Source organism: Meriones unguiculatus, chromosome 16 (assembly GCF_030254825.1).
Source record: "Meriones unguiculatus strain TT.TT164.6M chromosome 16, Bangor_MerUng_6.1, whole genome shotgun sequence".
Taxonomy (NCBI): Eukaryota; Metazoa; Chordata; class Mammalia; order Rodentia; family Muridae; genus Meriones; species Meriones unguiculatus.
The window spans coordinates 64,589,331-64,600,853 of record NC_083363.1 but is presented as its reverse complement, the minus strand read 5'-3'; the positions used below and the strand labels follow the sequence as shown (position 1 = coordinate 64,600,853).

General features: G+C 43.3%; 1 protein-coding gene across 1 annotated transcript in view; it reads left to right on the top strand.

The window, feature by feature from the left end:
- The first annotated feature begins 3,335 nt into the window (after nucleotides 1–3,335).
- The window catches only part of Fhl2 (four and a half LIM domains 2), a 72,130-nt gene continuing 63,942 nt past the window's right edge, over nucleotides 3,336–11,523 (top strand). Inside the window, exon 1 of the mRNA XM_060369974.1 lies at nucleotides 3,336–3,489. The gene's annotated coding sequence lies outside the window, so the exon portion shown is untranslated. The remainder of the gene's footprint in view (nucleotides 3,490–11,523) is intronic.

Here is an 11,523-nt window from a genome sequence, read left to right as displayed (position 1 = left end):
AGACTCTCATTTCAGAGAGCTCCTACCCCATATCTGGGGAACCAGAAGGCGGGCAGGTCTGAGAAGACAAGGACAGCTGTGTCTCTTCTTCAGATCCAGTCACAGTTTTACCTCGTGCACACTATATTGTTACACTTGTTATTCTCTTGTGAATCTGTCCTTGACTATGAGAGATCTCAGCTAGGAATTTCACAAGGGTGAGGAGAGAGCTAGTTTTCCTTTGCTATACTGTGCCCTCAAAACTCACAGATCCTTTTAGAAGGTCCCTCCTCAGGAGGGCACCCAAAAGCAGCCCCCACCACCTGCCTGTCTTTCTCAGCCCCCAGTCTCTCTGACTTCCTTCAGAACCCCTTAGCCCCAGAGGCTGATTTCAGACTGCAAGTCCTTGCTTTGTATGAGAGCTAATCTTTTTCATGTCCACCACGGCCAACACCACAACAGACTTATTGACAAGAGCAAAGTACATACATGCGTTTGATCACAGTTCCACATGACACAGAAGGCTGTGGAGTGAAGACTCAGAGACTACCTATGTTTACGCTTGGATCCATGAAGCATAGGTAGAAATGTGAAAGAGGTCTGAGGGAAATGGGGGTAGAGTGGGGAAATTCTGTCAGACCTGGATATTCAAGTTCTTGCTGATCACTCTATGCAGCTTTTCTTTAGTCCAGAGAAAGGATCCCTCTGACAGAGGGTCTTATAGGCTATTGAATAAGGCAGGCTAGAGAACTGCTTTATCACTGACTCTTCCATTGAAGTGCCAGGAAGACTTAGTGTGATACTTTTATGTTTTATGGCTGCATTTAGGGGAAAGGAAAGTGGTTGTGATTTCTGTAACCCATTTTACAGAAGACGAATTATAGTCTTTGTGGTCTGCCTCAGAGCAGAATGAGCAGCAAGAGCCGGGAGGGCAGCACGAGCTCAGAGGCTGCCTCTGAGGCGCTTGCTTTAAAGCATCACTTTGTCAATCCAGCACCCCATGAATCAGCCAGTGACATCAGAGTTACTCTCAGGAAAGATTTGGACAGTCCAAGGGCTTTGGCAGTGCAATTCAGAAAGACAATCTAGAGAGCTGAGGCTTCAGCCCCACGCTCTGTTCCAGAGTTCTGTTCTGGGGCCACAGCTTTTATCACAGGCCCTTCTTCAAAACAGCCATCTGACAAGAATTCTTTGAGATTCTAGTCCATTCTATGCTTTAGAACAGCTAGTGAGGATGAAAAATGGATTCCACAGATACAACTTGATGGGTAGTATTTTTAGTCTGGATCCAGGGTTGCCATAACCCACAACTGAATCCACAGATGCAGAAGGTGAAGTTACAGAGAGCTGATCCAAGGCAACTCTTATTACCTGGGAGTTTACCAGTGTGACAAGACAAGCTTTATCAGCCAAGCTCTCCTATCTTTGCTCTCCCATCACCTGTCACTACACCCCAGGGTGGCTAAGCCTCCATTCTTCTTCAGTCTCTCAGGATGCTACCTAAGCCTGAATCATCTGACTCTTCTTCAAGCCTCCTATTTTATGAGATCCTCCTGTGTATGTGTTGCTAAAATTTCTTCCCTGGGAGAGACACAAAGCAATGATTACCCCTCTTCCTAAGGCCCTAATGGCAAATGGAGACATGATTCTCCAAAGTTCACTCTAGGAAACTGAATTTATTGGGCTTCCTATGGATCCTAGATGGGGGGCTACTTACAAAGGTGTGGGCACTTCTCCCCTAACCAATTACACCCTCAAAAGCTTTATCTAACAAGGATAGCTGGAAACCCTGCCTTCTAGCCTTCCCCAGCCTCTATGTAACTCTAGTGTATTCCCTAGACCAGGAACAGAGTCTGCCAAAAATTCCACCTGCCCATGTGAGGGTATAAAACATTGACCAGTCAGGCTGAGATAATCTTTTGCAAAGGGAGAGGGTGTCTTTATTACTGTCCTAGTGCTATGAAGAGACCCCCAAGACCAAAGCAACTCATAAAAAAAAGCATTTAATTGGGGACTTGCTTAGAGTTTCAGAGGGTTAATCCATTTTTAGGAAGCAAACAGGTGTGACACTAAAGCTAAGAGTTTGAATCCTCATCCACAGATAGCAGGTGGAGAGAGAGAAAGGGGGAGGGGCTAGTGTGGACTTTCAAAACCTTAAAGTTCACTGCCAGTGACACACCAAGTCCACACCCCCTCCAAGTCCACACTTACTCCAACAAGACCACACCTACTCTAGGTCCACACCTATTCCAACAAGTCCACGCCTACACCAAGTCCACACCTATTCCAACAAGACCACACCTCCTAATCCTTTCCAAACAGTTCATCAAGCCTGCAAATTTATGAGACTATGGGGGCCATTTTCATTCAAATCACCACAGGGGGCAGCTGAACTTCCCAAGATGGTATTTGCTTGACTAGGAGAACAGTCACTCATTACTGTATGCATGTGATTGAGTTGTTTTTCTCCTGCTAAACTGCTTGGTATCAATTTATTTAGAGCCTGTCCTAGCAGGGCAGGGGTAGCAATTTTTCTTCACCTTTATAATTTATCCAGTCTGCTCTTGCTGAGTGGGAAGGTGGTGTATGGTGTATGGTTTTCCCTAAAGGGAAGAAGTCTGCAGGAACTGTCCTTGCCCACTATCTGCCCACACCCCCAGCTGCAGTGGGAATAATTCCCAAGCCAATTCACTGTGGGAACTCAAGCAGCTAGTGCCAAGCACACAGCCTAGGGACAGGGTGGGCAGGGGCAAAGATGCTGCTGCCATCTGCTTACAAATAGGAAATTTAAGGAGGCTCAGGAGTAGTCTTTGGTGTTTTCTGGCATACAGCTCTTTAAAAGACTCCAGTAAACAGTCTGTTTCAGAATTACTGTTGTCAGTCTTGAGCAGGGATGACAGAGAGGGCATGACTTTCTGAAAATGGATTTCAGTCCACAGCCAAACACGTGCCTAGTGCTAGAGCCTATGAATCCTTCAGGGCTTTCTAGAATACTCACCCAGGCAAATGCCCTTGTTCTTGTGTAAGCTGGGGAAGGAAGGTCAGTGAACTCTTTCCCACAGGGAGGGCCAGGCACCAGGCTTTTCCTCTGAGCCCCCTGAGCCCTCATGTATCCCCAGAGAAGGGCCCTCCAGCTCTTGTGTCAGCTGCCTGCAACCTCCAGTGAGGCATAGAGCCCTGGGGTACACAGTGGGAGGTTCTGGACCTAATGGCCTCCCTCTTTTGGCTGCTCTTGTATTACATGTGAGGTCTTGGGTGTCCTTCAGGCAGGCAGGCCCTTTCCGAATGGAGCCTTGGACTTTTTGCATTTAGAGACCATAAAAGGCTTGCAGGATCCAGGGCTGGACTCTTATCTGCTGGGCTGGGTCAGTGGACATGCATTATTTATAGCACTTCTGACAGAAGCCCACAACACTGGGACAATCCAATGAGGCACACGGCCTGCATGGCAGTGGCCCTCATACCCACTGGTCTGCTTGCTGTGCAGAAGGAAGAGCTCTGAGACCACAGGTAAGGATCACATTTACTTGGCCTTTTTCTCTTCACGCCTGTGGGTTCCACAGCACACCCTTAGCCATACTTAGATGCCAACTGGCCTTAGATGGCTTTGTGCTCAGTGCAAAGGTATCATCCTAGACCTCAAGGCCCCAGCTTCCCCAAGGACTGCTTGGATCTGAGAGCAGGCAGAGAGCCTCCTCACCTTGACCTCTCCTTGTGGGAACCAGAACTGAGAGCAGGCAGAGTGCCCCCTCACCTTGACCTCTCCTTGTGGGAACCAGAACTGAAAACCACAAGACCTTTTAAAAGAGAAAGCAAAGGAAGAAGAAAAAGTCTAACATAAACACAGGATAGGGTCAAGCCATGCTGTTCTTGAGCCTGCCCCCTCCCCATCCCAGTATTTCCGGAAGGCCTGGGTGGAAAGGCCAATTACTGATGCGTCTGGTTACTCTGGGAAAGCATGTTTATACAAGATGACTTATGTGCTAGGGCTGGTGGTTTGAAAGCCCAGAGCCATTGTGCACTTTAAAAGGAATGTGTGTGTAGTTTACTATTTCTTGCAGCTAAGATCTACAGGACTGACTGGTGCACTGGCAGATGGCATAACATTCCCACTAGTGATGACACAGATGGCAATCCAGGTAGCATATATAAGCATCTCCTGCCAGACTCCATGTGATGAATTTTGTCATAATAAAAAAATATTCTCAATCCAGTTTTTTTTAACTCTAAAACCCAAACATAAAACCCAAGTTTTAGGCTAATATAATTTTATCTCACAGTGCAGTTTATAGATTTGTTGTTGTTGTTTTATTTCTCAAGGAATGTGAATTGGATTCTGTGTTGTTATTATTAGGTTGATAATCAATTTTCTGTGATAAAGCCAGGTACACAGTGGGATTCATCCTACCTTACAAAAGGACTTATTTTTCATTTAGTGGAGGACTAATCAGTACAAATCATTACATTTTAGGAACTTTTCCTAATATTTAGAAAAGATTAGGAGACTGGAGAGATGGCCTAGTGATTAAGAGTAATTGCTGCTTTTAGCTGGAGAGCAGCAGCCATCTCACAACTACCTCTAACTCCACTTCTGGCCTCTGTTGATCAACGTATACATGTATGCACACACACACCGATATATAAACACACATACATACACAAAATCAATAGTAAGTAAGTGTTTTCCAAAAATGGAAAATCTAGGCATCAAATTCCAGGTCTTGTGCATGCTAGGTAAACATTCTCTCATCAGCTAGACATATCCTGCCTAGCCTTAAGAAAATAGAGAACATCTACTATGTATTTTCCCCAGTCCAGGCTTCTCTGACTGTCCAGACCTACCTGTTGTTAAGCATGTTCTGAGCATGTGGATTTTATCATCCTACTTAGTGCTTCCACAAATTTCCCTCCAAGATTCTAGACCACTGCATATTTTTCCTCAGTTCCCAAACCCAGAGTGTAGATACTTTTCTCTTCATCTCAAAATACTTAGTTCTGGGAATAATGTAACCCCGGTGCTGATTTTAAGTCTTCTTTCCCTATCAAAATAGAAGATAAAACCATATTCTTAGTGTTTGCATTTCCCTTTGGTTTTCCTTAACTGTACAAATAATGTCTGTTTGTCGTAGAAATACAGAGAATCTGAAAGGGAAAGAATGGGAAACTACGCGTGGTTCTACTGAAGATAACCATTTTTCCATTTTTATATTTTATCCTGTCTCTTGTTTTAATTTATTTTTTGATTGTGTATGTATGTAGTGTGATTGTACATATGTATGTGTATTCATATGTGTGTGGTATATGTAGGAGTAGTGTAAATGTGTGCATATGTTTATGAGGTCAGAAGTTGACATCAGATTTCTTCCTTGATCACACTTGAAGAGTTCACCAATCCCTCTAATTTAGCCGGCTCCAGGGATCCTCTGGCACCACTTTATCAACGCTGGGGTTCTAGCCTAGCTGCCATGCCTCCCTGGCATTTACTCTGGTCCTCGTGTGTGTGCAGCAGGTACTTTACCCATCGAGTCATCTCTCCAGTCCCATTACTACCTCCTGATTCTAGACATCCTTGTTGAGAAGAACAATCATTAATCTAAATAGAGTTTTAATAGAGAAAAAGAGGTCTACAGACCCTTGAATTATATATTTCTTCCACAACTAAGTGTTTTTTATTCATCTTAAAATATTAGTCATCCCATGCATAGACTGGACCCAGATGCCCTACACAGGTCTAGCAGGTGGGCAGCTCGGGCTTCATGTGGGTTCCCTAGCGGGGGCTGACATAGACTCTGTTATCTGCTTTCTGATCACTCCCCCTTGGCAGGGCTGCCTCGCCTGGCCACAGGGAAAGAGGATGGCTCAGTCCTGATGAGCTGAGGTGGGTAGGGAGGGAAGGGGCTCCCCTTTTCTGAGGAATAGGAAAGAAGGGATGAAGAAAGATGGAGGGATGTGGGATAGGGTGGAGAGAAAGGAGAGGGCTAAGGTCGGGACGTAAAGTGAATAAATTAATTGATTAATTTTAAAAAAGAAAAATAATAAAGAAAAACATTAGTCATTATAATCTAAACAGATTTGTTTTTATTTTAAAAGTATATAAATATACATTAACTATAAATATAATCAGGTTATATGGTAGCCTATTTTTGTCTAATTTATGGTCCACATAGTTTTACTGTCTAATCAAAAACCAATGTTTTGAAAACTATTTCTATGTGACAGTATAATTCCTCTTAGTTCTTTTATTAAAATATTGCAATGGTTGCATAAATGGGGAGCCAAGAGCATATTTGGAGATTTGGACAGACATTTTATTAGACTGTACCGACTAGCTTCTAGGTCTGATGGGTCTGGTGATTTCTGCACTCTTACTGAAGCCTTTTGATGCCTCTTCAAACAGAACTTAACCATTTCTGTGCCTTTATTGGCAGACCTTCCCCGCAAACAAACAAACCAACATAAACTGTGTTTTAACATTTTTATTTTAAAAATTATTATTGTTGTGTATGTGTGTGCCTATGTGCCACAACATGCCTCTGGGGGCAGAGGATGATCCTCTGGAGTCTGTTCTCTCTTTCCACCTTTACATGGATTCTGGGTTTGCACTCACGTCGTCAGGCCACACAAGCAAACATATTTCCCTGCTGAGCCATGTAGCCAGCCTCACAAATTTGTTTTATTGATTTTTTTATTATTACTGATTAATCAGCAGCTCATTACTTTATACCTATTGTGTTAAACTGTGAGTGAAAATAGAAAAGAACAAATAGAACCTTAGGCAGTCTGAAATGTAACAGATGTACTTCATAAATATGGAATTTTAAAAGTGAAAAATAGTAAATATATATTTTTTAACCTTTTCATGCTGGAAGTTGAATTCAGGCCACTCTCATGCTAAGCATGGCCCCTGCCATTTAATTTTTTCATCAGCTTCAAAGAGGGTTTTGCAATTTAGTGCTTTATTTGCATTTAAAAGGCACATTTTGAATAGAAGAGGAATGAAAATTAATTCAACATGGGATTTTTGTTACAATTTAAAAATAATAATCAAAGTCAAACTTAAAGAAAACCATGTCAGCCAACAACATATAACATACGTGTTTAGGTTTGGCTTCTGTTTCTGTGGTAAATACCATGACCAAAACCATTTTGAGGAGGACAGGCTTAATTTCAGCTTACAGCTCACAGTCCAGCATGAAGGGAAGTCGGGCAGGATCTAAAGCAGAGACAGCAGAAGAACGCCGCTCACTGGCTTGCTCCTCACGCCTTGCTCAGCCTGTAGGTAGCAGAGGTGGATTGCTGACATCTGTGACCTGGCAATCAGAAAAAGTGTGGACAAAATGTAGAGACGGAAACAAAAGCCGTTTCTGTCAGGCCCAGGAAATCCACTAAGTGTGTGTTTGAAGCCTTCTGACTTAAGGACAGGGCTGGCTTGCTTCTCTTTGCTCTTCTTGGGACATTTCTAACACCCAGTATTTTATAAAAGGAATTAAAGACATGTCTTGGCTCCTAAAGATAAAAATAGAAGAAAAAAAAAACAAACAAACTGAATAGGGATCTCACATTTTATATGAAGCCCTGAGTTAGCTGCATCATAGCTTACATCCAGGCAGCTCTGGGCAGTGCAGCAGCCTCAGAGGCCTGTGTGTCTGGAGGAATTTTTGGTCAGTAAATGCATTTCTCTGCCTGAAGCATCCACTCGGAACTTCACATGTCCTCATGCACACACGTAATGTTTGTGCTTTTCATTCGGTTTAAACATGAGGAAGACGAACCGCGGGCACTGAAGTGGGAAGTGTGCACAGGCCCAGCCAGCACTGCTGTGAGCACAACACACAACTGAGCTTGTGCCCCAAATGATGGCTCCCTGAGGAGGCTGGCTGGTTAGACCCTCGTGGATGCAGGAGGCACAGAAGCAGTGAGTGGAAAAACAGGATTGGGCCCACCTTCAGGGAGAGTTGTTCTAGTCGAACAGAAAGTGGGAATGACAACTTCCTCTCCCATGGATTCTTCACAGGACACAGCACTTCCTGGAGCTTGGGAAGGGTGTGTTTACCTTTCTCAGGCAAACTCAGAGCTGGCATAGTGACGCATCCAAGTGCGCTAGGAGTATGCAAAGGAGCTAGAAGTTTTCTCTTAGCTGACAGTTTGTCCTTTTGCAATGCTGCCTGGTAAATGAGCCTAATGTTTATCCCTGACACTTTTGTACACAGTACAAGAACATGGTGCTTAGAATAATGTTTTAATTGTTATTTTATTGGTCACTGAATACTAATATTGGATGACAATGTACTCTTAAGTAGACCATCTGACTTGAAATTTTCATTCTCCGCAGTGTGGGGCCAGTGTGATGGGGTTGGGGGAATGGTGCTGAATAAATTCCAAACTCTGTAAGCTTCCTTTCTGAACAGTTATCCAATTTTTAGCCAGAGTCCTTTAATTAATTTAAAGAGACATGTTTCTCTTTTAGAATACAACTTAAGAAACAAACAAACAAAAAGGGTAGGTAAGATAGTATAGTTCAAAGCCAGTTTTAATTACAATGAAATGAGGCCTGATGGTCAAGACCTATTCTCTTCTAACCCTAGAGTCAGAAGATGCAGGCAATCAGTTAACATCAGTGAAAAAAATGATAAAACTACAACTCACCAAGTTTGTACACAGACAAACTTCATTTTAGCCTCTTTCTTTGCATTTTTAATTTGGAGGGACAAAAAAGAGGCTAAAATGAAGTTTTCTTTGCCCCTACAAATTGCAAATACAAAGAAATCCTTTAAGCAGATGCAAATTTGTGGGTACTCAAGTTAACCACTGTTAGCAATCATCCCTGAAGGGAAGAAATACTCCCAATCCCAATCCCCATGCCATCTTAACACACACTTCCAGATGGAAAACCTCTGCAAGATGTAGGAAAGGGCTGAGAAGGGACCTGATGATTAAAACAGGGGTCTTAGAAAATCAGAGGCTTGGGAAAATTCACAGTGTCAAGGTCAGCCTCACTTACATGATGAGATCTGGATGGAAGAATCACTAGGTCATAGATCTACTATCTATCTAGCAAGAGCAGATAGATATCTGGCTCCTGAGCCCCTGGGCAGGGCCTGGCTCCCTTCCCTCAACTGTTGATAGTTTTGTATGCAGCACCTCTCTCTCTCCTGGGGAGTGCCAATAAACCAAGCCCAAGGCAGGAGCATCCAGACTGCCACTAAACTCAACCTAACCTCTAGCTTTCTTTATAAACCATTACAGTATTTGTAACTTGAACCCCAACATGGCTTCCCCTCCTCAAAACCCTAGAAAGGCTTCCCAAACCAACACATCCAGATTCTGACCACGGCCTGCAGATTCCTACACGGCCCAGGAGCCAGAAATCTGGTCCCATCCTGCAAATTCTCTCCCCCCACACCCTACTTATCAGTCTTCAGCTAAGAAGACTTCGGCCAAGAACTTTCACACTTGCTGCTGCCTCTATCAATCATGTACTTACCTAAGAATCACACATCTTGGGGGTTGGAAAGATGACTCAGTGGTTAAGGGCATTTGCTGCTTTTCCAGAGGAGCTGGGCTCGATTCTCCAGCACCCACATAGCAGATCACAACTGTCTGTAACTCCAGTTTCAGCGAATCTGGAGCCCTCACACAAACATACTTGCAGGCAAAACACCAATGCACATAAAAATAAATAAATCATTTAAGAAAAAAAAAAGAATCACACATATCACACATATCTTACTCTCTTCATTATCAAACCACATCTGAGGCCCACCTCTTACCCTGTCTAAAATTTACAGTTGCTTTCTAGTGCCTCATCTGATTTACTTCTCTTTGTATATTTTCTTCAAAGTATTATCTTACACATATATATACCTAGAAATACTATATGTATAAATACATGCATGAGCGCAGCTTGTATTCAGTTGTCCCTCTGCATATACAGAGAATTAGGTTCAGGGCCCCTTGGATTCTAAAATCTACAGATGTCCAAGTCCCTCAAATAAAGTGGTGCAGCATTTATATGAAAATTATGCATGTTCATGTTCTCCCATATCCTTCTCCAGATGACTTACAATAAGTACTGAATATGCAAACATGTAAATATGATGTAAATTTTATGTAAATAATGGTTTCACTTTCACAACAGTCAGGTACTTATAATTCCTAGCTTTCAAATGAGAAAATGCAATGAAATCCACTCAACTGAAGCACAGCTGTGACTACATTAGTTTCATATTGATGCTGCTCATCAGCATGAATGTACTGCCTTAAATCTAAGTTCATTGTCTTAGAGCTGTAAAGGTGAGGAGTCTGTAGTGTCTCCCTGAGCTAAAAATTGAGGTGTTATAACTGAGTACACACCAGAGAGAATTCAGACACTGACCTACCCAGCTTCTGAAGGCTGCCTGTGTTTTGGGCTTGTGGATTCTGCCTCCCCTTCCAAAACAACAGTAGAGCACCTTCAAATTTCTCCTTGACATTGTCTTCTTGCATCCATCTTTGACATGGTAAGAACTCTCAGGAGGGTCCTCAGGCCACTCACATAATTCAAGACGATTTCCTCCGTGCTTCCGATGAGTGGATTTCACTGCATTTTCTCATTTGAAAGCTAGGAATTATAAGAGTACCTGATTGTTGTGAAAGCAAAACAATTATTTACATGAAATTGTGACCTTTAGTCACACATGCAAAGTCCATTTTTCCAAGTAAGGTGGGATGCCCACAAGTTCCAGGAATTAAGTGTATACATCTTAGGGGAATGGCTCTGTGGCAGAACAGTGGCTGAAATCCCATCACACTGAGTGTCAACCACTAGTTATAAGAGGGTTAGGAGGCAATGGAGCCTGGCTCAGGTTCCCATGAGACTCTGCATGGGGGAGTTCATTCTTTTATCTGCTCATTTGCAGTACAGGATGACACAAATTCACAGTGCACTTTGAAAATGGCCATATCTCACCAAGGTGTTTTCAAATCATCAGCCTCACTGCATCTCCAAACATGATTGAGACCACAGGTATGTGATAAATGTCAGTCTTGAGGAGAAATGAAAGCCCTGATGGAGACAGGGTGATCTGTACCTCCCATTCATCATGAGCCAGCTGCCTGCACAGAACGCAGGGAGTAGCAGGCAGACTCTGAATGGAGCCTGGTGCCAAGAGGATCAGATGGGTGAGCCTTTTAACACCTGAGAAGTGCCAGCAGAAAGGCCAAGCTAGATCAGTGTCCTTTAGGCATGCCAGGGCCAAGTAGTCATTAAGAGAAGGTTGGCCAGAGTAGGAAAGGAAGAAGCTCCAAGACCAGACTATCAGGGTGGCAAAACAAGATGATATATAAGGACAAAAGAAAAGGTGGGCACAGCCGTGTGTTGAAGTAGTTGAGTATGGTCCTGTCTAGAACAGGAGGTGACTGTCTGGTATCAAAGTCAAGCTGCAGGGTCTATGGGACTCTCAAGTTCCCAAGACTGGAAAGAGTCCACAGGCAATTCCAAGGCTGTCAAAGGAGATGTCCACTATAGGCGTCTAACCTAAGAGAGAGAGAGAGAGAGAGAGAGAG